We start from the raw sequence: 27,994 nt of genomic DNA, 5'->3' as shown, positions 1-27,994 counted from the left end.
TGCATTAATAGCTTTCAAGGAATTACTTCTTCCAGGGCAGGTGTTGATTCTAACAGACAACACAACTGTCATGTGGTACATCAACAAGCAAGGGGAACGATTCTTATCCTCTATGCAGGCAAGCAATGATTTTGTGGGAGACTGCTCTCAGTTTACAGCTCAATCTTCAGGCAAGGTTTCTGCCAGGAGCACAGAACTCCTTAGCAGATGTGTTGAGCAGACGAATTATGGATCCCCACGAGTGGAAATTGGATCCTCTTGTATTTCAGAAATTGACAGTGTCATGGGGAACTCCAGACATAGATCTGTTCGCTTCTCCACTGAACCATCAGCTGCCAAAGTTTTGCACAAAAAGGTTTCATCCCACAGCTTGGAGAGTGGATGCTCTTTCTTTCAATTGGAGCAATCTTCATGTGTATGCCTTTCCTCCTCTGCCTCTCCTCCCAAAGGTACTTCTAAAGGTCAGACAGGACAAGCCAAGGATGATTTTAATAGCTCCAGATTGGCCTCGACAGCACTGGTACCCATTATTGAGAAGAGTGGTACGGAAGCCTCCATGGCCTTTGCCTTTGATTCCACACCTGTTGTCACAGGAGGACAGCCATTTGCTGAATGTCAAACTTCACTCGCTTCACCTAACAGCCTGGCATATTCTGTTTTGAACCATAGAGGGTCTCACCTTCCACAACAAGTTTTGAATGTGATTTTGGAAGCTAGAAGGTCTAGTACAAGGAAAGTGTACGCAGATAAATGGAAGAGATTTTTATTTTGGAGTGCAGCAAAAGATTTTGATGTTTCTGAGCCTAATTTGAGTGTGGCTCTTCAATATCTTACTGAGTTATTGGACAAAGGTTTGTCTTTCTCTTCTATTAAGGTTCATGCTGCAGCAATTTCGGCTCACTATGATTGTGACCCACCATTGTTTTCTCATCCTTTGTTCAAGCAATTTCTTAGAGGGGCAAAGAATATAAGACCCCACGAAGAGCTCCTACTCCTGCTTGGGATCTCAATTTTGTGTTGGAGAAACTCACTCTACAACCTTTTGAGCCTGCAGCTACTTCTGAGTTGAAATATTTATCATGGAAGACTGCTTTTTTGTTGGCAATTACCTCTGCAAGAAGGGTTTCTGAATTGCAGGCCCTTATGGCGGTTGAGCCTTTCTTGATTTTTCATAAGGATAGGGTATCAGGACGCACTAATCCTTCCTTTATGCCTAAGGTGGTTTCTAGTGTGGCTTTAAACCAAACTATTCATTTGCCTACTTTTTATGCAAATCCCCAAAATAAAGGGGAAAAGATTTTGCACACTTTAGATGTACACAGGCAGTTGCGTTATTATTTGGACAGAACTAAAGGGTTCAGGCAGTCTCAGCAGTTGTTTGTTTCTTTTGCTTTGATTTCTCAGGGCAAGCCTGTGTCAAAACAAACTATTTCTAAGTGGATTGGGTTTTGCATTGCTTTCTGTTATTCCCATCATGGCAAGGAAGTTCCAGCTGGGATTAGGCCTCATTCCACTAGGGCTACTGCCACTTCAACAGCTTTTTTGAGGGGAGTGGCAACCAAGGATATTTTGGAGGCAGCTACTTGGAGTTCAGTGCATACTTTCTCTAGGCATTATCACCTGCCACTTTACTCTAAATCCAGGGCTGGTTTTGCCACTGCTGTTTTGCAGGGCATTTTGGCAGCTCCTGCTTCCTTGTAGTTAGCCATCCTCCCTTTCCTCTGCTTTGGGATTCTACCCAAGTGTAAGGACTGCAGCAATGTGAAATGAAGAACATAGTACAGTTTTGTACCTACCATAAATGTAGATGTTCAAGATCCACATTGCTGCAGTCCAATTTACCCTCCCTCCTTCCCCTCTGCAGTTAGAGGTGGTTGTGTGGGTTGGGTTGTACATTTTGTGTATATTGTGTATATTGTACATATAGTTAGTGCAAGGGTGGTTGGTTGGTTGTTTGCTGTCTTTTGGTTTTGACCTTTATTTTTAGGGTCTTCTGACATCTGGGGCAAGAAAAGACTGAGGATATGACGTCGGTCATGCGCATTTGTACCCTGACGTCCTGATGTCAGTCAAATGCGCCTTGACCGACGTCAGCCTTATACTTTGATATTCGGGCCGACCGAGGACAGCGGACTACCCCAAGTGTAAGGACTGCAGCAATGTGGATCTTCGAACATCTACATTTATGGCAGGTACAAAACTGTACTTTTCTATTTCTTTAACTTCTCCATTACTAATCCTCTTTTCTACTTTCCCCCTTTATTTTCTTATTTTTTCGTTGTGAAATTTTCCATATCTGGATGCCTTTGCCTGTATTTATCTTTGGTGCTACTTTTTTGCATTGATTATTTTTGCTTTCTCTGCATAAACATTATACCATATTAAATCTCTTTTTCTTTTCCACATCCATATTTCTTCTTCAGATGTTTCCTACTCCACCTGTTTCTCCTTACTTTGGGGACTCGTCCCATCATGCTGTCACATAACCTGTTAGACTTTCAACACTAAAACCTTCACTTTGCAGGTATTCAGCTTCTATTTGTTTAACGTTTACTTTACTGAACACTGTTCTACATTCCCCCTTTGTCATCTTATTTTTTTGTATTGTGAAGTTTTCCATATCTGGGTGCTTTTGCCTGTATTTCTCTTCAGATACCTTTCCTCTGACTTGTCCTGTAAGACTATATCATCAGACAGGTCAATCACAGGTATGATTAGGTTTAGAGCAGATCCCTGATGCAAACTCATTCCCACTGCAACCTGCTAGATCTTCTTTGTGCCAGACAAAAGATAAACAAATTAGTGACAGAATAGTGATTGTACTGCTGAGGTGTCTCAAACGTTACAGCTAGAACTGCATTCAACTTTGAAAAAGGCATTTCAGAATGCTAGAGGGGCTGAAGTGGTAAACAGACAAATGCTAATAAACACATGATACTGCGGAAGTGCAGCGGTAGTGTTGTTGCCTCACAGCAAGAGGTTCTCCCGTTCGATTTTCGGCTGGAGCGCCTTCTGTGTGGAGTCTGCATGTCCTCCCCGTGGTCGAGTGGCATTCAAAAGACATGCATAGAACGGGCATGCCTTCGTTGAAAGTTGGGCATTGAGCTGGCACCTTGGCACCTGTAAAAAAAATCTACTGCCAATCATTAGCGGACCGGAGTTCTGCTGTGGCGACTCCTAACCGGGAAAAGCCGAAAGAAGAACAACAACTGACCAAAGCAAGTGTGTGTATGAGAAGAGTGAGTGCAATCTTGGCAAATGCATGAGATGTAACAGTGCACATATTTGGTTAGAGTCATGTACTGCCTGTGGCAGAAAGTGTAAGAAATGCAGCAAGGTGGGATATTTTGCTGTTGCACATAAAGCTAAGCTAATAAGAGAAGGGTTTAGTGAATGCTATGTCAAACAATGAATTAGACTGTTAAGTCAAACTCCCGATACATGGAACTCCAGTAAGCTTTAAAATAGATATGGGGATTGCTATTATAGGTTCATAGGTTGGTACTAGGCTAAGGGCCCTAATGCCTATGCAAGCCTAGCCATAACAATTCCCTGGAATTTTTTTCCCACAATATTTACTTCTCTGGGCCCCTGTCTAGCAGGGTGACTGACATGATCCCCGGGGTGAATTTCCTATCTCCCATCCAATCATCAAGGTTCCTTTTGAAGAGGGCCAATGAGGTGCTCTGCTTGACATGTATGGGCAGTCTATTCCAGAGTGTGGGGAGTCTCTGGGTCAGAAACCTATCCCTCCAGCATGTTTTGTTCATCATGATGATAAGGTTTAGATCTCTGGAGCGTGTGGCTCTGAGGGATTGGGATTTCTTTAAGTGGAGCATGTCCAACAGATCAGGGTTTGACATGGCCTTGTATGTTAAGCAGAGATCGCCTCTGAGTAGACGATATGCCACAGAATATAGCTGGAGAATTTTTAGATGGTCAGCATATGGCATCAGCTGTTAAGGATGTCTTGTGAGGTACATACCAAATGGGGCATTATATTCTATAATGCGTCTAATGAGGGATGAGTACAGTGGGACAATGACCTCCTTTTTTCTGGATGAAAAGCCCTTAGTGATGAGGTGTGCCATGTAGAAGGATTTCCTGACTGTTGTGGCGATGTGGTTATCAAAAGTGAGACCACTGTCCACTTGTGTCCCTAAGTCTCTCATCACACTTTCGATGTTTAGTGTCCTGCCGCCTATGTGGTAGTTCATGGGTACATGTTTTTTTCCAAAGGGGATGACTATACATTTCTTGGCATTAAGCTTAAGCCCATGGCTCTGGCACCAGGCATCTGTTTCTGTAAGACCCTTTTGTAGAATATCCACATCATTTGGGGATTCAATAATGGCTCCCAGTTTGCAGTCATCTGCAAACTTTGTTAGCCAGAGTCCCTTAATGTTGGCCTGTACTTCAGAGAAGTAGATGCCAAACAAGAGTGGTCCCAGGACTGAACCCTGAGGTACTCCACTTGTCACTTGTCTGGAGCTGGATTTGGAGTCGGCTACTTTTACAGTCTGGGTTCTCTCAGTAAGCCAGTTGGCAACCCATCGAGTGACGTAGGGATTTATGCCCAGCTTAGTAAGTTTATCTATGATTCCAGAGTGGGGGATAGTGTCGAAGGCCTTGGCGAGGTCCAGATAGGCTGTGCAGACCTCCTTACCCTCGTCCACAGCTCTGGAGACCGATTCGAAGAAGTCAAGCAGATTCAGAAGACAAGATCGGCCGTTCACAAACCCAAACTGTGTGGGGTCCAGTGTCTGGAGGTTGCCAATGTCTTTGTTTATAAGTTCCATGATAATGCGTTCCATGCCCTTGCAGATCAGGCTTGTCAGACTGATGGGACGGTAGTTCCCGGGATCCAAGGTGGATCCTCCCTTGTGGAGCGGGATAACTGTAGCTGTGCGCCACTCAGTGGGCACGAAGCCTGAGGTGAGACTATGATTAAACACGGCACTTAAGTGGGGTGCCAGTTCATTTGTAGTCTATGTAGTACACAGCCTGGGATGTCATCTGGTCCCATGGATGCTGTATTCTTAGCTTTGGAGAGTGCGGTTTCTACCTGTGTGGCTGTGATTACCGTAATTTGGCAATCATTTGGTATTGAGATGGGCCCTTTAGGGGGTGAGAGGGGAGTGAAGTTGGTACTAAATCGATCTGCCAGGATATTGGCAATATCTTTGGGATCAGTATATTTAATGCCATTCTGTTGTAGTTCAGAGCAGATCTGAGCATTGCCATTTAGATTCTTGACATAACTATAGATGCCTTGTGGTTGTCTTTGGAATCTTTGGCAATTTTATTTTCATAACTAGCTTTTGAGGATTTTATGAGGGATCTCAGCTTCTTACTGAGGCTGGTGAGGGAGTTTTTTGCATCCTGGGATTTTCCTCTTTTCTGCGACAGTTTCTTCCTTCTGTTGTATAGTTTGTTTATAGCAGGGGACCACCAGATTGGCTTCCTTTTTTTGGAGAAGAGCATCTTGGTTCTATTTGGGATGGCACGATTCATGCACGAGTGGATGTGCTCATTACAGTGCCTTAGTGTAGGATTCTGCAGTCGAACTTCCAGATCCTGTCTGCGTGGGTGTTGTGAAGTTTGTCACTTCTGACTTCAGTAGCATGAAGTTGGCTTTGGAGAAGTTTTTTAAGGAGGTTTCCTTACTGGGGGTGGGGTGGGATGTGGATGTCAAGGGTGATTTGCTTATGGTCAGACCTGACCAATGAGGGGGTGACCACTGGTGTGGAGCATCTATCGCCCATGTTGGTAATGACCAGGTCTAGGATATTGGAGCCCCTGGTGGGACAATGGATTAGTTGATCCAGGGCGTTGGAATTTATGAATTCCAAGAACCGTTGGGAAAAGGAGTTGGTACCCGAGTAGTTTTCCCAGTTAATGGCAGGGTAGTTGAAATCACCTAGTATTAGGGTGTTTGGTTGTATCTTAATATTTTCCAGTGTGTTTAGGAAGGTGTAGTGAGAATCTTGGGGTATGGTGGGGGATCTGTAGCAAGCTACAATTTGGATTGCAGTCTTACCTAGTGTTAGTTGCACCTGGAGAATTTCAGATGCATTGTGTTGGGCAACTAGCCTGGAGGTGTGAATATGGACACTCCTCCACTTTAGTGTTTTGGTCTTGGTTTTGTGGCCGAAAAGTGTGGTAAGAATTGTAGCCTGGTATTGCAGGGGTGCTCTCTGGAGCCTTGAACCAGGTCTCAGTCACTGCACAGATATCGATGTTCTCCAGTTCTCCATCTCAAGAGAGTGCATTTTGAGGTTTAGACTTCTAGCATCGAGTAGCATTACCTTCAGATTTTGCATGCTTTTATCTGTTACAGTGGTGGTTTTATCCTTTGAACCTTGCCTAAAAAAGGCACTATAGGGGTGGCAAGAGCTTTAGCCAGTAACAAGAATCCCAGGGGTGACAGGTGCAGACCATCTCTGGCAAAGCATCGTGGTTTGTCAATAATGTCTTCCCAGGCAGACAAATACTGGATCCCCTTTGAATGACACCAGAAGCTTAGCCAATTGTTGAAGTCAATCATTTTGTCCTTATACTGTGGTATCATTCTGGGCGAAGGCAGGATGCTACTTAGGGCTACAGTCATATGTGCCTGGGTCACATGATCCAAGAGCTCTTCCATGTCTCTTTTCATGTAGTCCAGGGAGGTACGTCTCAAGTCATTTACTCCAGCATGGACAATGACAGAGTCATATTTGTACTTGTTGTGGAGTGACTTGAGTGCATGTGTTATGTGGCGGATCCTGGCACCCGACAGGCAGCTGACTGTAATTTTCTCCTTGTTCAGCCTGGTGAGTGGGCCATCAGTGTGCCTGACTATAGAGTCACCTAGATGACTAAAGTGTTGGGTACATTGTCTTGCCTTAGGGGCTGTTGTTGGGTGGCACACTGGTGTTGTGAGCTATGTGTCACTTTGGTTGTGACTGGTGTTTGTTTGCATTTCGGCTTCAGAGGTCCTTGTTGCTTGGGCAGGTTAATGTTAAGGGCCTCTGCATATGTGGGTTTAGTGTTGCTATGTGTGGGAGTTGATGGTGTGGATTTTGAAGGCAAACAACCATACGCTCCGCAAGGATGGCATGCAGGGTCAAGCCAACAATGTAAACCACCAACAACCAGCAAAAAACGATAGTGAACACGCAGTAATGAAGAAATAATGATTATTTATTTAAAATTCCTTCAAATCCAGACGGTTTGGCTATTCAGCCTTTATCAATGAATACAATAAACTTTATTGTATTCATTGATAAAGGCTGAATAGCCGAAACCGGTCTGGATTTGAAGGAATTTTAAATAAATAATCATTATTTCTTCATTACTGCGTGTTCACTATCGTTTTTTGCTGGTCATTGGTGGTTTACATTGTGGGTTTTGAAGGGCTATGAGTTGCTAGTGGTGTAATGCAGGTGTTAGCCTTCTCCTCTTGACTGTCTAGCACAGTCTTGACCGGAGAGAGCTTTGCTTCCAGTTTGGTTATGTAAGTGCACCTCTCGCAGGTTGTAGTGTTGGGTGGTAGGAGGAGAGGATTGCCTATGTACATGTGGCAGTTGCCACATTGCCCCAGTATGCCCAGATTCACCAGGTGGACAGGAGAAACCACCAGAAGCTGACCCTTGAACATGCCTGTTTAGGTGCTTTTTTGTAAGGTTTAAGAGCTGTTTTCCCTTACCTTTGCAAGGTACTTTGCAATTGTAGGCTGTTTAGTGCCTATGATTAATTTCTCCTTATTGACAAGGAGAGCTGAGTGCTTGTATCAGGTTCAGGTTTCCTAGTGCTTTACAGCAGGTTCTAGAGCAAGTGCTGTTGACAGGGGTTCAGATTTTAGTGCTACTACTGAGAAACCAGCTAGTTTTAAGGGAAAATTTGAAGAGCAGATTTTCTGGCACCTGGAATAGTTTAACTGTAGCCTCGTAGTACTGCACGATGTGAAAAATGTGCACACACACGTGTTTTTAAGCCAGAAAGTTGAAAGGGATAGAAATCAACCCAAAAAGGCTAATACAATTACAATTTCAGAGCTGGAAACCACTCCTCTAGCATTAGATAGGCAGTACAATGCTCACCAGTCCCACTGGTAGGCAGTAGGACTTCTCTCTGCCACAGCAAGGTCTGGATAGCTCTGAGCACAGAAAATAAAGTCCTGAGACAAGCAAGGCCTGGGATATGGACTGGCTAGAACAGGTGGGAAACGAGCAAACAAGATAGTATATATATATATATATATATATATATATATATATATATATATTTTTTTTTTTTTGTTGTTGAAACAGGCTAAACAATGCAATAATACAGTAAATAGACACAGAAAAGTCTAACACACTTAAGTGTGTAGTCCTAAACAGTAAATGCAATTAAAACTCTACAAAATTAGCAATTTAAAATTTTTAAATGAAGCAAGGCAAGTGCACAACTGAAAAACGATTTAAGTGGCAGTAATACAGCAGAATAAGTAGCTAGTCTACATATACAAAGAAGTCTATATATACAGAAAACCAGCTAAAACACACAAACCCTTCAGATGCAATTAGCCTACAAAGCACTAGAGAAAGCCACAAAATGAAAGTTTTTGAACAGATAAAGATTTGTAAAGATACAGAATACTTGAATACTGTAACTGCAAACAAATCAGTTACCCGTGCAGATTACAATAAAAGTGCTATATATAAATTGCTAGAAACAATAAACTGTATAAATAATCAAAAAAAAAAACAGGATACTTATATATCTCAGCTAAGAGTTGGAGTCCACACCTCTCATCCACTCTGCTCAGTGTGTATAGACTCATATGGCACTTGTAGAAGCATCTTGAAGCATCTGCAGTTGCATGAAGCAGAAACAAAACTACATAGTCCTGCAAGCAAACTCAAGTGTTTCGGAAGGTTCCTGGCAATGTTTGAGTGGAAGGGGCGCAAGTATGAATTCTGAGCCTAAAAACAGGAAGATCCATTCATAAACAACCTGCTCAGTAGAAATGTGGCATGTGAGTTGAGGCTGTTTGATAGAATAAATGTAATTAATGTGAAGCAGGTCTGCTTAACCTGACTCTGCCCCATATACTCTGACCATACCCAAAAGAGTACTACTTCCAACACTCTGTAAAGTAGCTACAGAACCCCAATGCGTACAAACACTTGGCATGGCTGAAAGTGTAACTGAACCTGCTGACAGTATGCACCAGGGGTTCACGTTATCAGAAAAGAATGGCAATGTGAGGCTATAAAACCTGTTATTCTTGCTACTTTCAAGTTTATAAGAGCAATACTTACAATCTGTTCATATTTTGTAGCATTTTCCCCCCTTATTTTTGGTTTTGTCCAGTGTTCTTGCTCAAAGATGCTGAAAGGTATGGACCAGATTCAAGCAAGGTCAGAGCCATAGCAGAGCTAAAAAGTCCAGCATGTAATATAACTGAGCTTTGCCAGGTCCTAGGCATGATACAGTTCTTGGGCAAGTTTGTACCAGATCTGTTTACAGTACTATCTCCACTGACAGATTTACTGAAGAAGGATGTACCCTGCCCATGGGGAAATGTTCGTGCCCAAGGTTTCAGCAAAGTTAAATAAGGTTTAAAGTCTGTTCTAGTGTTCACAAGCTATGACATTATAAAACCATTGGTCACTGACTGCTGATACCAGTAGTTATGGTCTAAGGACTGCCTTACTGCAGTTTTTATGGTCAAACATAACTTTATTTAACACAGTTCAGCACATTAAATGATCTCTTTTATTGTAAATGCTTAAGAACATTTTGTTATCTATCAAGCTATAGCCATTGACCAATTAAAACTTAACATCTCTGTATTATTTTGCTTACTAAGAATATGCAGACCCCTTTTCTCGATCTTCCACATTGGCACTATCTATGTCGGCACTTAGAAAATACCAACACGGTAGAAGAAAATTCAAAACAAACCTAAGCTGTCAGGATCCATCTTAAAAAAATATGGATTTCACTTCTAAAGAAAGAATATTATATAAAACATTAAACATTTCCCTTCTTACAGTTCTCCTTTCTCAAGATGGATGGACCAACCTTAACAGCTATTACTATATGATCGATTCAGTTTTACAATACAGCATCACAGCTGACACTATTCAAACATCAGGATTATTCTGACTTGTTTACCCAAATGAGTTATATGGCTACCTGAAAAAAGAAAGTAGTGAAGGCTACTTAATGAGATCCAAGCTATAACAAATCAGGCTCCAAATGTGTCAATTATTTAACAATAATCTATTACAATGAGATAGGGGAAAAGAGAAAGTATACTAACAGGACAATACAGAGGTTGTTTAGAGAAACAACAAAGACTGAAGACATGATTATAATGCATATTAGGACAAGCAGAGGGACAATTACAGTTGTAAATAGGTTTGTGAAAATATGAGTGCAGTAGGAAAGGAAGGAGTATATACAAGGTTAATGTAAGTGGCTATTATATACAGAAAAGTCATGAAGGTTAAATCCTGACTTTTTAACATAAAGTTAAACAGAACTATATTTCTAAAGTAAGTACAGGTAAATAAGAGATGTATTTATTTCCAGTGAGAAAAGGGGGACTGTGCGAGACACAAATGCTGCACAATCATTCAGTGTAGTGAACCAAGACTGGAAATCACTTGAATATATTTCAGCAAGTTGTAGATTTTTCACATGTCGAAGAAACTAATAATGCACAACAGGCATGGCTAATCAATAGGGCAAGTAAACCGACACAGGAAGGTGTCCAACAAAACAAATAAACCAGATTATAACAATAAGCAAATGCAGATAAACCAAGATAAGTACAGATAAGATAATCACACCATCAAACAATTAAAAACAAACAGTAAAAAAATTTAAAAAACACGGTAAAATAATAAACTAAATTCACTGTAAGTTTTTTGTTACATAAAACAAGTTTCAAATTTTTACAAATAATATTTCTGAATCATATATTCCATAATTTTGCTGTTTATTTTATAAAAAATTAGAATTTTAAAGTTTAGCTGCCCTCATTTTCAATACAGGTGCCACAATACCGTGTTTTTAAATGATTTTTTACTGTTGGTTTTAATTGTTTGAATTAATCAGCACTAATTGGGATCAGTATATAAAGTAATGGAAATGTTCTGTGTTTATTCTGATGAGATCTACAGATAAAGCATTTATCTTGGTTTATCTGCTGTTATATTACAAATTCTTTATCTGGTTTAATCAATAGGGCAGCCACAGTGGTGCAGCGGTTAGCATTGTCACCTCACAGCAAGAGGTTCTCCGGTTCAATCCTTGGCTGGGGCAGAGTCTGCATGTCCTCCCTGTGGTAGCGTGGGTTTCCTCCGGGTGCTCCAGTTTCCTCCCACATCCCAAAGACATGCTGTAGGTGAATTGGACACTCTAAATTGGCCCTAGGTGTGTGTGTGTATGTGTGTGTGTGTGTGTGCGTGCGTGTGTGTGTGTGTGTGTGTGTGTGTGTGTGTGTGTGTGTGTGTGTGTGTGTGTGTGTGTGTGTGTGTGTGCTTTCCGTGGAAGGTTGGGTGCCGGGCTGGCAACTCAACACCGTAAAACTCTACTGCCAATCATGAGCAGACAGGTGATCCGCTGTGGTGACCCATAACTGGGAAAAGCCAGAAGAAGAAGAAGGCATGGCTAATCAATCTGTGTTCGAGTTGGGAAGAGATAGACTTTTGAAATGCTCTTAGCTGTAGCATTTATAATTCTAATTTTGCTATGTTTTATATTAGGACCTTGATAATGATGACTTACTGATAATCATGAAGTGTATAGATAAATATATATATATATATATATATATATATATATATATATATATATATATATATATACATATAGGAACACACAGATACACATATATAGAGTGGATGGTAGCACTCAAGCCAATAGGTACACTTCTGTCTTATTATTTATGTTTCCCCTATACTTCCTTCCTATTCCACTGAATTACTTCTCAGTGCTGATCTGAGGATGATCAGATATCTAATTGCTCAGGTCTCCTATATCCTCTTTCCAGAGTAAATATTAGAAGTTAATTCATGAAATTAGAATTATGAATTAGGGATATCTATTAAGTTAAACAGCTAAAACATAAGGGTCCAGATGGATTTCTTCAAGTAAAATTAATTCATGCATTACTTCCATGCAAGCTAGGACAGAGAATATAATTATGTTCTGTAAATTCCAATCATTGCTTCTTGCTTCTATACAAGCTAAGATAAAATTATAATTGTGTTCTCTGAATTTCAGACATTGCTTCTATGCAAGATAAGACAGAAATATAATTTATAATTGTGCTGAGAGAAATTACTTCAGACATCATGCTGTAGTTTGATATAAAATGGTTAAAGTGCAGTGTGAACAAAATACATTGTCAGAGAAGTGTAGTTAGAAATAATGCAGGGACAAATAATAGATGGCTATTATACTATGACCTTGCTTTGTAATGACTTGTGTATCAATGAAGTATTATCAAGCATAATAAAATGTACTGGACTGAGAATGTGAGAAACATGTTCAGAAATGGTAGAGTTTCCAGAAATGTGATTATCTGAGCTGTCATTTAAAGAAAGAAAGAAAAGTTCATCAGATGATGTAACACTCAGCTAATTGTATTTGGAGAATATTCCTAAAGAACTGTTGATTTTATAGTTTCTATGTGTATATAACGTATATATTTAGTCTACCACAATAGATTCACTTTTGTGATTCTCAAGATGCTGCTATCCTATTCAGAATAAAACCTATCTGCCACAACATGATATATGTCTCCAAGGATTTTATTTGGAACAAACAACAGTCAGACCTTTTCAGGGTCAACTGCCTATTCATCTGGAATCATGGTTGACCATCATGCAAGACAACTGGGTAAACAGCAACATATTCAGAGTCTACAAAATTTCCTTTCTATCAACAATCATCCTTGCCTCTCCAAGGCATGCCACCCTGACAAAAGAGGGAAGAGGCTCAGGATCTTCAAAAAAGAGACATCCGAGAGGTGCCATCAGATCAGAAAGAGATTAGAGTCCATGTTAGACAAGGCTGATTAAATCTCTATGTAAAAAAGACAAAGTTCCAGACAGTCATGGTGCAGTCAAACTTTCTATGCTTACAAGAAAGAAATGGATGCACTCAGTAGACCTTCAGGATGCTTATCTCCTCATAAAGATTGCAGAGACATCGAGAAGGTATCTGCTCTTCTTGCTTAGAGCCAGTCATTACCAGTTCTGAACATTGCCTTTCAGTCTCATCACAGCCTCCTGAGTGTTCACAAAGTACATGTTGATAGTCACAGCTCATCTCAGGCTAAGGGTTCCATCTGCTCCGTTACTAAACAGTTGGCTACTTGTCACTACAGCAAAAGAAACCCTTACCTTTGCAAGAACCAATTTGCTGCATTTCTGTTTGTGTTTGAGAATTTGTGTAAATCTCAAAAATCCAAACTGGAACCCTCTCAAAATCTAGAGATTATCAATTGCCATTTTGATAAAGCTCTAAAGTTGCAAAACCTCTAAATGACAGAATGTTTTCTCTCAAATCTCTTATTTTCAACCTCCTTCTAGTGATGTAGCCTCCATCTTCTCTTGGCCTGCAAGCATTAGGTATGATAACAGCCTCTGTCACTCTAGTCCCTCATGGCAAATTTCACATAAGAGTTTTATACTGGAGCTTTAGTGTTCGCTGTTTTTATTGTCTATGTGCTATCATTGACCCCATACATCTTCAGTCAGTCTGCAGGTGACATCTCCTTTTGGTGGATACAGTTGTCCTCAATACCAGCAAGACAATTTTTTAATCTAGCCCTCCAGTCTGTCACAGTCTCTGAGGTCGGGGGGCATTTCAAGGGGAGAACAGTCAAAAGGATGTAGTTACACTAAGAGGATTGTCTTCATATCAATGTCCTGGAAATGAGGTTGGACATCATGGTGTTGCAAACACTACAGAACTTCATTCCTTAGGATGTGATCTCAATCCACATGCGCAACACCTGGGTAGTGTGGTATATCAACATGCAAAGGGGAACCCAGTCATTCCCACTCTGCTGACAGGCTATGAGAATATGGCAATGGGTGATGCCTTCACAGCACTTTCTGATCACAATGCACACCCCAGGCCAGATGAAACTCCTAACAGATAGGCTCAGCCATTACATCTTGATACCTCATGAGGGATCCCCTCAGTCTGTCAGTAGCACAACTGATTCTTTACTACTAGGGCCAACTTTACAGAAATCTCTTTCCATCTCTGTCCAACACTAAACTCAGCTGCTCCTTTGCCTTAATCCCTTCACAGAGACAGAGACCCAGGAATGCTCTAGTCCATACTTGACCGCATGTATTACTTTATGCCTTTCCCCCTCTTCCTCTCATGACAAAGTTCTTATAGAAAACATCTTTGTGTAAGACTTCATTATCCTCATTGTCCCCTTTTGGTCCTGGCAAATTTGGTTCCCCATGTTGTGGTCTCACCTCAGGAAACAGCTTTGGATAAGAGGAATCCCTTGAAGATCTATTGTCTCACCCATTCACCAAGCCTCGCCCAGATGTTTTCAAACTGAAACTAACTGCAAGGTTTCAACAATTCCAGTGATGTCCGATGATTCTTCCTTTTCCCCCAGGGTTGTTCAGATTCTCTCAGCCTCCCAAGTTACCATGGGAAAGATCTGCAAGAGTAAATAGAAAATATTTTTTTTCTTTTGGCACTACTACAAGGACTGGACCCATTTTCGATTATCCTTCCTTCAGTTTCTAGCAACCTTGCTTGACTCTAGTTTGATTACTCTGCTATCAAGATTCAGATGGCAGTCATATCTAATTTTCAGCAAAGTATCAATTCCACATCCTTAGCTTCCCAAAAAGTTTTCAAACCCTTTCTAAAAGGAACCTTTCTACTGAGACATACTCATTAAAAAAACTGAACTTCATCTTAGAGGTGCTTACCTGAGACCCCTTCAAAACTCCAATTTTTGCAGTTTGAAATACTTGCCTTGGAAGACTTTCTTCTTGGCTGGCAAAACTTTGGCCAGGAAGATTTCAGAATTACATGCCACCTCCTACAACCCCCTGGGTAGTGTGGTATATCAACATGCAAGGGGGAACCCAGTCATATTTGGTGTTTTACAAAGATATAGTTTCTCTTAGGCCTAACCACTCCTTCTTACCTGTGGTCACTTCTGAATAAACCTTGAATCAGAATATCCACCTTCCTGTTTTTTCTAACAATTCCAACACGTAAGAATTACTGTTTCACTCCTTGGATGTTCACAGACAACTCCATTTTTACCTACACCAAAGTAAAGACCTCCACAAGGACAATCAATCTTTTATTTCCTAGTTCTCCACCAAGAGGAGTTCCAAGCTTTCCAAGATTATGCTGTCCAAATGGCTTTCAGATTGGATTAGATATATATGTTCTATCAACAAGAAAAAGCTTTTGTTAAAGCCTATGGTCCATTCTACTAAGGACATAGCAACTTTGTTGGCCTTCTCCAAAAATTCCTCTCTTGTCGACATTAATGCGGCAGTAATATGGTCAACAATGCATACCTTTGTCAAGCACTAAAAGCTGGATATGATATACAGGTACAGATCCTCATTTGGTTCCACCATCTTAATCGGTATCCTGTCATGCTGCCATCCAGGAATATACGTAGGTGGGGATTCTGGCCATTCAGTCAAGCTAGATGAAGGGGAAAACGTAAGATAGGGAAGTAAGGTACTTAGCATAATGGTGGTTCTTCATTTTCCCACTTCATCTATCTTAAAAAATATGAAAGAATAACCTTTTGAGCTATTTGAGCTAAGCTAAAACACCAAGCAGTAGTAGTAAGAAATATTTGTAAATTAAACTCCAAATGGTAGTTACAAATCTTGTTGCGATCAAAACTGGAATATTAAAATCACCTATATTCTAATATAAATTCTAAGAGATATCTAAGTTTTAACCAATCACAATTATATGTTTACATTTCTATAGAATTAAATAGGATGTTTATTTTTTTTTGTTTTTGAAATATGTATAAACACAAGATTTATTTCTAGTTTCTTTACATAAGCACAGTGCTTATCTGTCAATTTATACAAGTTTCACCCAATAAAGATTTGTTGTACTGCTACTAAGAAGTGAAGCTATTTTTAATCACAACAAGAAGATTTGTCATTTTGGTATGAAGAACGTGAAGCTGTTTCTATTCACAAAAGTGAAGAAATTCTGAATGCAACAAGATTTTTAACTACTATTTAGAGTTTAATTTACAAACATTTCTTACTGCTACTGCTTGGTGTTTGCTAAGCTCGATTAGCTCAAAGGCTATTTTTTCATATTTTTTCTAGTTGTTTTGACCTGAATAGTTGGACCCTGTCCACTATCTGACAGTTTAAGCTAACTAAACTTCAGGGTGCTCACAGTGCTTCATTTCTAACACTTCATCCACCTTGGCATCCCTCCCTCCTTCCCTTTCCAAATTATTCCTTTCTGGCTTCTGGACAGACCTGGTAGACCTATGCCTGAAGCCTCTTCTTAATTATTATCATGACTAACCCTTCATCAGCATGTTATCTTTAAAAACTTGATGTGAGGGACTGTCAAGGCACAGGTAAATAATGGGAAATGGGAGCTCAAGCACTAGATTGAACAAAAGTGGCTAAAGAAATTTACATCTCGGATGCGCCATGAGGGCGGATTACTCATCAGCCAAGGTGGACCGAGTGGGATAATGAAGATCCAGCATCATGGTAAATATATAACTTTTGTCTATATGTCAAGCATCCTTAATGTAAATTGCTACAGTGTTTGCCATATGGGACAATATCAAATGAATGCATTAACTGAGCTTTTTTTTTTTTTTTTTTTTGTTATGGCAACTGAAATATTTCTGTGGAATTGACCATTTCCAACTGAGTCTGGTGGACATGTTTTACTGTTACAAGAGTTAACTAAAAACTCAGTATGTGGTGCATAATCTGTGTTGGCCTAATTCAGCATGGCTTATACCAAGACATTCTAGAACTCAGCCTCAATTATCATTTAATGTGCAGCGGTAGCGTTGTCGCCTCACAGCAAGAGGTTCTCCCATTCGATTCTCGGCTGGAGCGCCTTCTGTGTGGAGTCTGCATGTCCTCCCCACAGTCGAGTAGCGTTTGAAAGACATGTGTGAATGGGCGTGCCTTCGTTGAAGGTTGGGCATCGAGCTGGCACCTCGGCACCCTAAAAATCTACTGCCAATCATTAGTGGACCGGAGTTCCGCTGTGGCGACCCCTAACCTGGAAAAGCTGAATCAAAAACAACAACTAGTAAAAGACCTCTTTCGACAACTAAAAAACTAGTTACAGAATCTCACTGGTTTGTTCTCTATTATTGTGCTAACAAAATTAGAGAAAATGGATATATTTTGAGTTCAGGATTTAACAGACATATTTTCTAAGGCAACACAGTTCATAAAATATGTACACTGAGAAGTTAGGTATGATCGCTCCGTCACCCAACATGTGTAACAAATGTCAGTATCTAATAAAGTTGGAAAACTTATCAGCAGTACAAAAAATGTAACTGAATAAGTAATTCAAGTTGGCATAGGTTTTACTAGATTATGTTATGACCTCACTTTAAGGGCAGAACATAATGATAGCCTTGGAACAACTGGGATACTACTGGTGTCTATATAGACTAATCTGAGAACAGAAATCTTGGCACCAGGTAGGACAACAAACAACAAAAGACTGGTCTGAAGTGATAGTAAAGAGGAAAATGGTGAAGTAGTAGGTCCAAGGCAGAAAAGGAAAAGAAGAAGATGGGCACTAAGTGTAACCAGTGCAGTCAAGACTGACAACAAGGACAATGCGTCTGGTGTCACAGAGTAGTAAACTCAGCTCAGCCTTTTACACAGTGCAGTGAATGAAATAATAGGGGTTAGTCTAATCTGTGGCAAAAATGCTATCATCATAACAATCAATATGGCACATAGTTATAGACGTTTACATTTTAGTATATAGGCTAATGAGAACTTTCTTCTATCACTTAGTATTGTTTCAGCAAAAAATACTCAACACTGGCTGCTGACTTGAATACTGCAATTATCTTTTGGAAAAGGTGACATCTGACAGCTTAAGAGATAGGAATTTTATAGATATCTCAATTAAATAAGGTTATAGGTAGACTGTAGATCCACCAACAAGGTAACATATTATTCTGGATGATATATTGTTGGAGGAAGAAATTTTGGCAAGGAATATCTGGTCAGTGAAGAGCCACTGCAGTCTACACTGTGAAGTTCAGACGGTAGTAAGAACAACTCTAAAAGTGGGAACTATAGGAAATTCTGCCAGTGTATTTGCGATTTATGTGGGCAGTTAAGTAGCTGCAATTTGTTGTCTGCTATATCTTCTTCTGATATTGGGGGAGTGTTGGTCTTGCTTGCATCATAAAACAGATGAATTGATTAGGCAACACATACCATCTGGAATAATCATGGACTGCCACATAAAAATCTATCATGGGGGAGTAGGTCCATTTAGAAATGTAGAAATAAGAAGCAACATTGTTGGAAGGTTTATAGGGAATACCTGGCCTCAGATAATAAGCAGATATCATAAATCAAAATATACAATGATGTGTACAATTAGGAAGACCAAGGCATGATATGCCATGAAGCTAGCAGAGTACCATCCAAGATCCAGAAATCATTGCAAAATCTTAGGAGAACCTTTGAAGAACGTCACTGGCAGTATTAATCTAGCTATCAACAACACATTGGCCATTACCACTGAATACTTAAAAATATTCTTTGACACATTTTTGGGCCATCTATGAATTAAGGAATTATCAACCCAGTTTTCAAGATCCCAAGCAGCATTATCATTTTAAAGGGGGTATTGGCTCTAATGTACATTGAGGGAGAAAGTTGTTTGCAAAATGTAACAATAATATACTATTTTGCATTTAAGTTCAAATCTTTTTCCATACACCAATTGTCTATGGGGATTAGTCATTAGTTCTTACTGCGGTGAATGGGTAACACAGGGAGATTTGACAATAATGCACAGTTTGCAGTCATCTGCAAACTTAGTCAACCAAAGGTCCTAACTCATGGTCTGCCGATCAGAGAAGAAGATTCCAAAAAGGAGCTTTGCAAGTACTGAGCCCCTGGGGCATGCTGCTGGTTACTTTCATACTTTCTGAGGAGATTCCTGCCACCTTAACTTTGTGGGTTCTATGTTTCAGTTAGTTGACTATCCACCTCAACACATACGGGTCTACTTTTAAGGCACTTAGCTTATTAACAATGGGGATAGAGTCAAATGGTTTTACCAGATGCAAATAAACTGTGTGACAGAATGACCACTCAACACAGCTTGTGTGACCTTCTAGAAGAAGTTAACTAAACTAAGTAGGTGGGATCTCCTTTTGACAAAGCCAAACTGATGTAAGACTAGCCTGATAAGATTTTTAATATAGTAGTTTATAAGGTTAGATATGATGCATTTCATGGCTTTACAAATCAGACTAGTCAGGCTAAAGGTGCCAGAGTTTGAACAGTCTGTGATATGGCTGCCCTTGTATAGGGGTATCACCACTGCAGTTCACAATACTTTGTGGACACATCCTATAGCTAAACTCAGGTTAAACAATTAAAGAGGGCTTCTACAAGGGCATATTTACTGCTATAATTATTAGGCACCCAGGTAAATTATTAGACCCCCAAGGAAGTAGCATTTTTGGTCTTAGAGAGCATGTTCAGTACATGTTCCTTTGTGATATTAGAAGGTGTTTCAAGGGTAAAGTTTAAACTATATTTTCGTACTGGTATATTTGCTATGGGTCTGAATGTATTTGTTGGATATGTTCAGAGCGCTGCTGAGTGTTATTTCTTAGCTTCCTATTGTAACTAAAGTTAGACTTAACAATTATCTCTGGCTTCAGAAACTAATTTAAGTTTATGACTTGCCTTACTAGCCCTGATATTCACTTTTAGTTCCTTACTGATATTCTTGATGTTGTTTTTAATATGAGGAACTTTAGATTTGGTATATGATTTAAGAAGTTTTTTTTTCACTTGTCATAGAGTTTACTTGAGTTGGTACAGCACCAGAGCGATTTGCTCTTAAACCTCCCATTACATTTAGCTCTTGTAAGAAAGGCCAGGTCTATGCATTTATCTATGTGGGATTACTACTCCTTTGTATAAATAAAATTAATGTCTGTGTCGGTTCTGGTGATGTTACAAATTAATTTGGATAGCTCATCATAAAGGTTGAGGAGGGTTTTTCATTCACAATCCTTGAATTTATAATTATTGGCAGCAGAGGTTTTAGAGATTTTGAAGTAAAAGACTACAAGTTTACACTCAGACTGAACCAGAGACGGAGGAAGTAGAGGTGTGGTACAGGCAGTCACTATTTATTCTCTAGGTGGCTTGCTAATATTCTGTTCCAGTGATTTTTTTATTTACTAAGTCTTGGAATCTCTGCAGATACAGTACCTGACTTTGGCAGTGCAAGTGCTTTAGTTTGGTGAGGAGGTGCTTGAGGTCTCCCATTATAAAGGCATTTTTGGCAATAGGTAGTTCCTCAAGTGTATTTAGGATTCTTACATGGTCACTGGGGACATAGACGGCATTCCATAGCACTCTATAAGCTGATACATTTGTCTTGGTCATTAACATTGAAAACTTAACAAAAATATTCTGTAACACATTTCTGGGGCATCTGTGAGTAACAATACGTGAAAGTGATATAAAATCAGACCTTGATATAATAAGAACTGATTTAGACACAGGGCCTGATAAACTGAATGCCTAAAGTTAAATATGTTCAGTTTATGGGTGTCCAGGACATGGATCCTGGCACCAGAAAGCTAGAACAGGCAGCTGAGTGGTTAAGACGATGGACTGCTAATCCATTGAGTCTGTCTGCATGAGTTCAAATCCCACCCTAATCGCTGCTTAGAGGGGAAGGGTTTGGTGTAATGATTAAGGTCTTTACCTCACATGTAGGGGTGGGGGCTTGGTATAATGGTTAAGGTGTTTAGCTAATAAGCACAAGATACAGAATTTGATTCTCACCTTTGAAGTAGAAAATAGGTAGGCTTAAAATAACCAGCAAGGGAATTTAATCTAGTACTTAACAATGAACAACTAACTGTAACTCCATCTTTGCCCACTCTTGTGAGCGTGGAGTCAGTATGCCTGACAACAGAGTCAAAAATTACTAAGACATTACTGTTTTTACTCATGAAATTTGGGGTATTAGATGGTTTGCGGTTTTACCTCTGTATGACCCTTTACTATGTGTGAGCATGGTGCTGATGCTGTGGTGGGTATCTGCTGACATTTATTTTTCTTAATCAAAGGAGTATTCAGGAAAAACTTTTATATGGCCTCAGCATAAGTCAGTTCAGTGTGGTTGTGATGAGATGTGGGTGGTAGCGTGTGATGCTCACAGGTCATTTTATTGAATAAGAGGGGATGCCTCCAGAATGTATGCATATTTGCACCTCTCATAGACAAATTTGTGTCAAGCAGAAGTTTATTGTCTGTGAGAATATGGCAGTTTCTGCATTGTATGAGTACTGAGTACTACAAGGCTGAGAACAGAAAGAATATAAGCAGAAAAAAAAGAAAACAGAAAGTATACAAATATTTCCATTTTGCCTAGGTGGATCATAAATTTAGTTTGGTCTAAGTGCTGAAGATATATGACTAGCAGCTTTGTTAGGTGTAGGATGTAGAAAGAAAAATAAGATAAGTGAGGACACATCTAATTCTGAGCAGCTAAGAGCAATTTATTGCTGCTACTTACACACTATACGAAAATAATAAAGCTGGCAAAACAACTATTACAGATATAAAGAGTCTATGCTCAACTGATAGCAATGCAGTAACACTGAAAGGCACAGCATGCAACTAATAGCAGCCCAGAGCAAACTTGCTTAACCTACAGCAATACCGTTGCAATGGAATCTTTAGAAACACCCTACAAGGCTGTCCAGTCCCTCTTAAGGATGAGTACTGAAAAGTGCTGACCAGCTAATGTGCTGCATCACCTACAGCTTTTTTGAGCAGAGTACCTCAGTACATAAACCAAAACCCAAAACCAGTGCGATATTAAAAAAAAAAACCCACAGAAAATTGAAGAAGCAAGCCAAAATAGAGCTTACTAGTAGGCTAGGAATAATTTGTACTCCCAGAACAGTGGCAAATTACCTTGTCTTACGAGATAATCATTAGCCATGTGCCAAGATGGCCCCCAAACGTTATCAAATTATGTTGTGGCCAGTGAGGAATATGCACTGAAATCAGCAAAAGACTGTTGTGTCAGATGTTATAAAGAACAATTTAAGCATTCCCAAATTCAACACATTTTAGGAGTTAAATCCTGTTGCTGAATGCACTGCAGTTAGAAGTAGGATTATGTGCAACAGTACTGCATTCTCTTTTTCTATAAAGTTACTTAGGTCTGACTTTTATGACACTTGACCTTATAATTTGCTTCCCCATAGTCCATGCAGAGTAATATTTGACATGATCTCTAAGAAATAGCTAGAAGATTCCTTTTAGTTGGATGATAGCATGGAGTCCATGTTGCAGTCAGTTATAAACTGATGAATACTCATTCAATCCAGTATTTTCTATGATCAGTGTTACTTTTAAGACTTGCACAGAATACCAATTCATGATGTTTTAGCCAGCATATAATCCCTGAGGTAGAGAAATTGGTTTAAAAATCCTGCGAAAAAGAAGAAAGCCATCCTACAGAAAAGTGTCAACAGGGTCCCATCTCTGTGATACAAAGTGATAATGCCCTGACTACAGCCCAGGCAACCTGAACTTAACTTGATCCTTGGGCTATTGACTGTGAAGCCAGGGAGACTAGAGCATGCCAATCTGGGGTATGGTCAGTGGTTTGCATCCAACTCATGCCACTGCTCTGATGACAGGCTCTCGGCTAAAGAGTGCAAGCCTGCCATGCTGTGGAATCCAGTGCTAAGAAGATGTGGGTGTGGCTGTCCAAGATGGTGACAGTAGTTGCCATCAGCACATGTGGGGGAGTATACATAAGTGGACAGGGGGGCAGAGATGGCCCTTACGTTTATGCAAGTGCTCATTTCACCAAAATTTGTGTGTGTGTGTGTGTGTGTGTGTGTGTGTGTGTGTGTGTGTGTGTGTGTGTGTGTGTGTGTGTGTGTGTGTGTGTTTGTGTGTGTGTGTGTGAGGTGGAGATTGGACCAAAAAATAAAAAAAAATTCTCATTGCCAGGATGCCAGTGAAAGAGCAAGGCACCCTCTGCTTGGATGACAGCATTCCTTTGACAGTGTAATGTCTGATCAAGGGAAGGCTTGATGGTGAGCAGGCACAGAGGGAAAAAGTATGTAAAAAATGACTTCCAGATTTTTTAAAGGATATTTTTGTATCAGCTAGAAAATGATATTTAGGTGTTTCATTTTTATTGGCTGATCAGTCTCTGGTGATAATGATTCGTCCTAGCACAGGGCTTACTTAGTCAGAGAATCCTATGGTACTGATAACACTTGTCCAGTCAAGTGCAGGTACATAAAGAGAAAGCCTCGTGTTTTTGTCCATAGACAAAAAGGTCAGAATCGGTCTTTCTGCCCTTTCGAAATGTCTTCTAGGAGGCTGATCATCGAGTAACGGAGGAGAAGATTTCTATGTAAAACAACTATTTACTCTTTTGGCTAGAACTTGAATGCATTATTTTACAAATCCCTTTGTCCTTCCTTTTGCTATGTTCATGAAGTAATGAGCTTCTGCTGAGGAATTGAAGAATTCTACCTTCCCATTAATTCACAGTGTTATATGGGCTGGATGTTTCAAACATACTTTGAACTTTTTATACTTTGCATTCCTAGCACTGGACATAAATGACTGCTTTCTCAAATGCATAGAGTTTTTAACAGTAAGCTTTCAGAAAACATGATTATTGAGTGAAATCCCTGCTGCAGTCGATCTGTATCTGAGGCTCTCTACTGTAAAGCTTTTACATACTGGCAGCTAATCACTATCAATGCAGCATGTCTTGCTGGTGAGTTTTGTTTGTTCATTTTTTTCCATTTTATTCACCAGACAGCTCCCACTGAGATATACCCCTTCTTCAGGAAAGACCAAAAATAGTATTTATACTGTTCAGTGGAAATTAGATAAGTCATGGGATCAAAATAATAATCACTTGAAATCTCGGGACCCACTTTAGCAAATTCCATAATATGAGGACTGAATGGCTGAAAAAATGGACATACATACACCAAGACCGAGATGGCCATTTCTTTGAATATTCCCCTTTCCCAAAGTTATGGCAATCTCAAAGTTGGTATATATAAGTTCGGGGGTGGGATGCTTGCCCTCCCCTCACACAAAGTGGGCATAGGGTCACCTTCCCCTGTAAAAAAACATGTTTAAAGAAGAAAAACAATGTTCGATATTTGCTTTCCTGCATTTTGGGGCTTTTTTCCTAATGTGTTGGCACTCAGTGTTATGAGTGCTGACACTTCAATACAGCGGAAACACTGCTTTATTACTCCATCCAAACAACAGCTACTCAGGAGTACAGCTCCCCTCATATTTCTTTCTGTAATGTTAGTATTGAATTCTGAGTTCAAGCAGGTGATGTGGCACAGAATCTGCAACCTTCTATCTTCTTGGCATCCAAGTATGCAATGTAATGAACGACTGGCCTGATCACTTTCAGTCTGCAATGTAATGAACAACTGAAATGATTGCTTCCAGTCTGCAATGTAATGAACGACTGGCATGATCACTTCCAGTCTGCCTTCCTACTAACTGATGAGTGGGTAATGCAGTAGGCGCTCTCTATCACCACACAGTTGAGCATTTCTGTAGCTGTCATGTTATAGTTTCACCTATGTAAGCATAGCTTCTTGTACTGGGGCTGTTCTGAATGACGTTCCTGGCAAATGTGGAAGGAAAACTCTCAAGATGAGTAATAAAAGCTCATCCTCATTTAAATAAGCACTGTTTGTTGTTCTACTTTGTTTATTCACTTGCCATGCACTGACTGTAGATTTATTTTGTAGCTGCTAACAGTGAAGAGAAAGAGATCCAGCCTTTCTAGTCACGTTAACAGGCCTGAGATTTATTAACTTCTTCTCTAGGATCCAGTCTCTCACCTGTTCATTTTCACTTGCAGCAGTTTATTTTGAGCCTGTATACTGTTAATTCTCCAGTCCTCGACCTTCATATGGACAGTGTCAGTATGCCCCTCTGTGCGGCAGGTGGTTTGCTGTGCCATGTCCATTAACCTTTTAGTCTTCTGGCTATGGTAATGAATGGTGTTTTGAATGGAAGCTATATTTTCCAGTATGGTCTCTTTATGCTAAGGATGTCAGTAGGTAAAGTCTGGGTATCCTATTTTCCTTGGTGTGACATAATGCTGCAAGTGTGGCCATGGTTTTACAATTCGATTAGGCTGAGCCCTTCTAAGATGCAGGAGAGGTGCCGTGGTGTTCCAGATATGAGAAAAGAACAGCAGTGCCATAGCAGAAGGGATCAGGCAAATGGATAAGCACTATATATTAGATGGCCCTTATGGATACCCCCCCCCACACACACACACACACACACACATACACAACTCACAGACCTCATTGGCACAGTAGAATAAGTTAAAATCTCCATCTGCAAGTGAGTAAATAAAATTATGTCAGGTTGGAATCTAAGCAAAGACAAATTTGTTCCTTTTTATAATTGCAAGAATATGCCGTGTGCTAAATAAAAATGGCAAGATTATAACCACATTTAATGATCTAACATCTTTATAGCAAGAAGAATAAGATGTTATTTGAAAGTTATTTTCATCTGTTAATTGTTTGATGGCAACTTCAGTCAAGGACCATACCTTGAATGTAAGCAGAGGTGACATTTGTCCACAATGCTGCTGCTTGTAAGAACACAAATTATCAGACATATTTATACCTACCAACGACAGCAGCTGCAATACAGAATTTTTGTCTAATAAGTTGACACATTTTATTAGTAGAAGCATTTACACTCTTTTTATTCCTCTCATAGATAAGATCATATTTTATGCCCCCTTCTTCATCCCTTTTTGTGACCTTATTAAAAGCATTGTCTGCTATGATTTCTATGTGAACATTAAGTTTGGATATCTTGGCAACATATCAGTTGCTACTCCTACTGTATTCCTAACACTATATACTGATAACATCACCTCTTTGTGCATTCTCCAGTTTCAGCCTTTGGTCATCCTAGCTTTTTACTCTTACAGGTATTTCTTTGCAAAATAATTCACTTATCACTATGTACTAAAGAATTTCTGTGGTCCCTTCAGGCAAGGATGTTGAAACAGCCTGTTTATTTTGGAGAAGTTGCATATCTTAGGAATTACCAAAGAAGTGTCTGCCAGTTAGCCCTCTGGGGAATACAGTACGGTATTAGCCAATGTTAATAACCTAGTAAGTTCACTTACCAACACTCTACTAAAATAGTAAAGATAAGGCATGCAAATTAAAAAAACAAGTTAAACATAAGTTGCCTAATAAAACTTGACCTCAAACACCCCAATCTCTTCCAAAATGACCAGCCAGAGGCAGTTTTACACTCATTAATTACATTTGTCAGAGAAGTCCCTTACTTTGTGCACTTGTTAACACTGACAACACTGACTGGGTTCAAGTGTCTTTTTTTAAGGACCAACTCTGAAGTGCTATCTAGTTAAAAGACTTGCACAGAGTCGCACAGTTTGGGAGCAGGGAATGTTGCAATCTTATCCAGGACTACAGGAAAAAGCTTTAATCGTATGGCTAAATGCCAGGTAATACACTTTCCCTATACACTTTATAACTGCACATAAACGATAAAATGCAAAGAAAAATCATGCAAAGTTATATGCTAAAATCCACAGTGAAGACTTAATCACATGGTCTCCCATACTGAAAACACTATTTCTGGTTATAATGCATTTTGGCCATTTTCTATTCACTTTTATAGTGGTGTATATGCGCCTATTAAGGAGGCAGATTGCTCAATTGGTCATGTCATGTGATTTCCCATAGCTGGGTCTTAAGACAGAAAAGTACACAGAGACATCTATCTTTTTATACATGCGCTTATTGGCATAGTTAATAAATCCTTCAATTCAGTATATTTGATGGATAAATTCTTTGAGCAGTGGCACTGAATATTTCAATGCACAAGAGAGTGTGTCTGTATGCAAAACATTTCCAGTCCTTTAGCCCCTTTTTCACGATGTTAGAACAGAACAAAACTTTTTAGTTCAGTGTATTATTACATTCTTGAGTGGGTTCATCATGTCTGCTGCAACTTCTTTTTTACGATTTTCAACACTGCTTGGCAGCTGTTCTCATTCACAAAACTACTCATTGAGTTCAATAGTATCTAAATATTCCTTCATTTCTATGACAAGATGATACAACAGAGGGAAGAAAATGTTTTTGTTTTCCAGTGGTTCCCTGTCAGTTAACTCTGCATTTCCTCTGTGTTATTGTTCATCGTTTTTTGGCTATTTATAGTTCTCGGTTTACTTCTACAGTATCCAGTGCCTTCATACAAAGTTCGTCACCCTTTGAACACTGTTCTTCAACTCCTCCCCCACAGTGATCTTGTTTCAGAACACTCTGTTCATGGGTCAGTCTGTACTCCTTGTAGGAAATCACACTGTGTTCTTGGAAACTGCAGAATGCCAAATATGATTGTGGAGCCTTTTTTCACCTAAGAAATTCAAATGAACCTACTAAACCAGGAAATTTCTGGAGGGCCCCTGCCTACTGACTCTGCATTATCGTCTATTTAGTTTCATAAAGCTTAACATTTTTTCTTACCATATTGACATGCTTCAGAGTAGGAATAAAACTTTACAGGGTGTGGAAGTTATGGTGCAATTTAGTGCTAAATGGTCAGTTTTATTCACAAGGGTAAAGCTGAAGCATCAGACACTCAGAGCAGGACACAGAAAATCTAAATCATGA

The sequence above is a fragment of the Protopterus annectens genome, chromosome 2.part0 (assembly GCF_019279795.1).
Source record: "Protopterus annectens isolate FY-2018-M chromosome 2.part0, PAN1.0, whole genome shotgun sequence".
Lineage (NCBI taxonomy): Eukaryota > Metazoa > Chordata > Ceratodontiformes > Protopteridae > Protopterus > Protopterus annectens.
Note: the sequence above shows the minus strand (reverse complement) of the source record.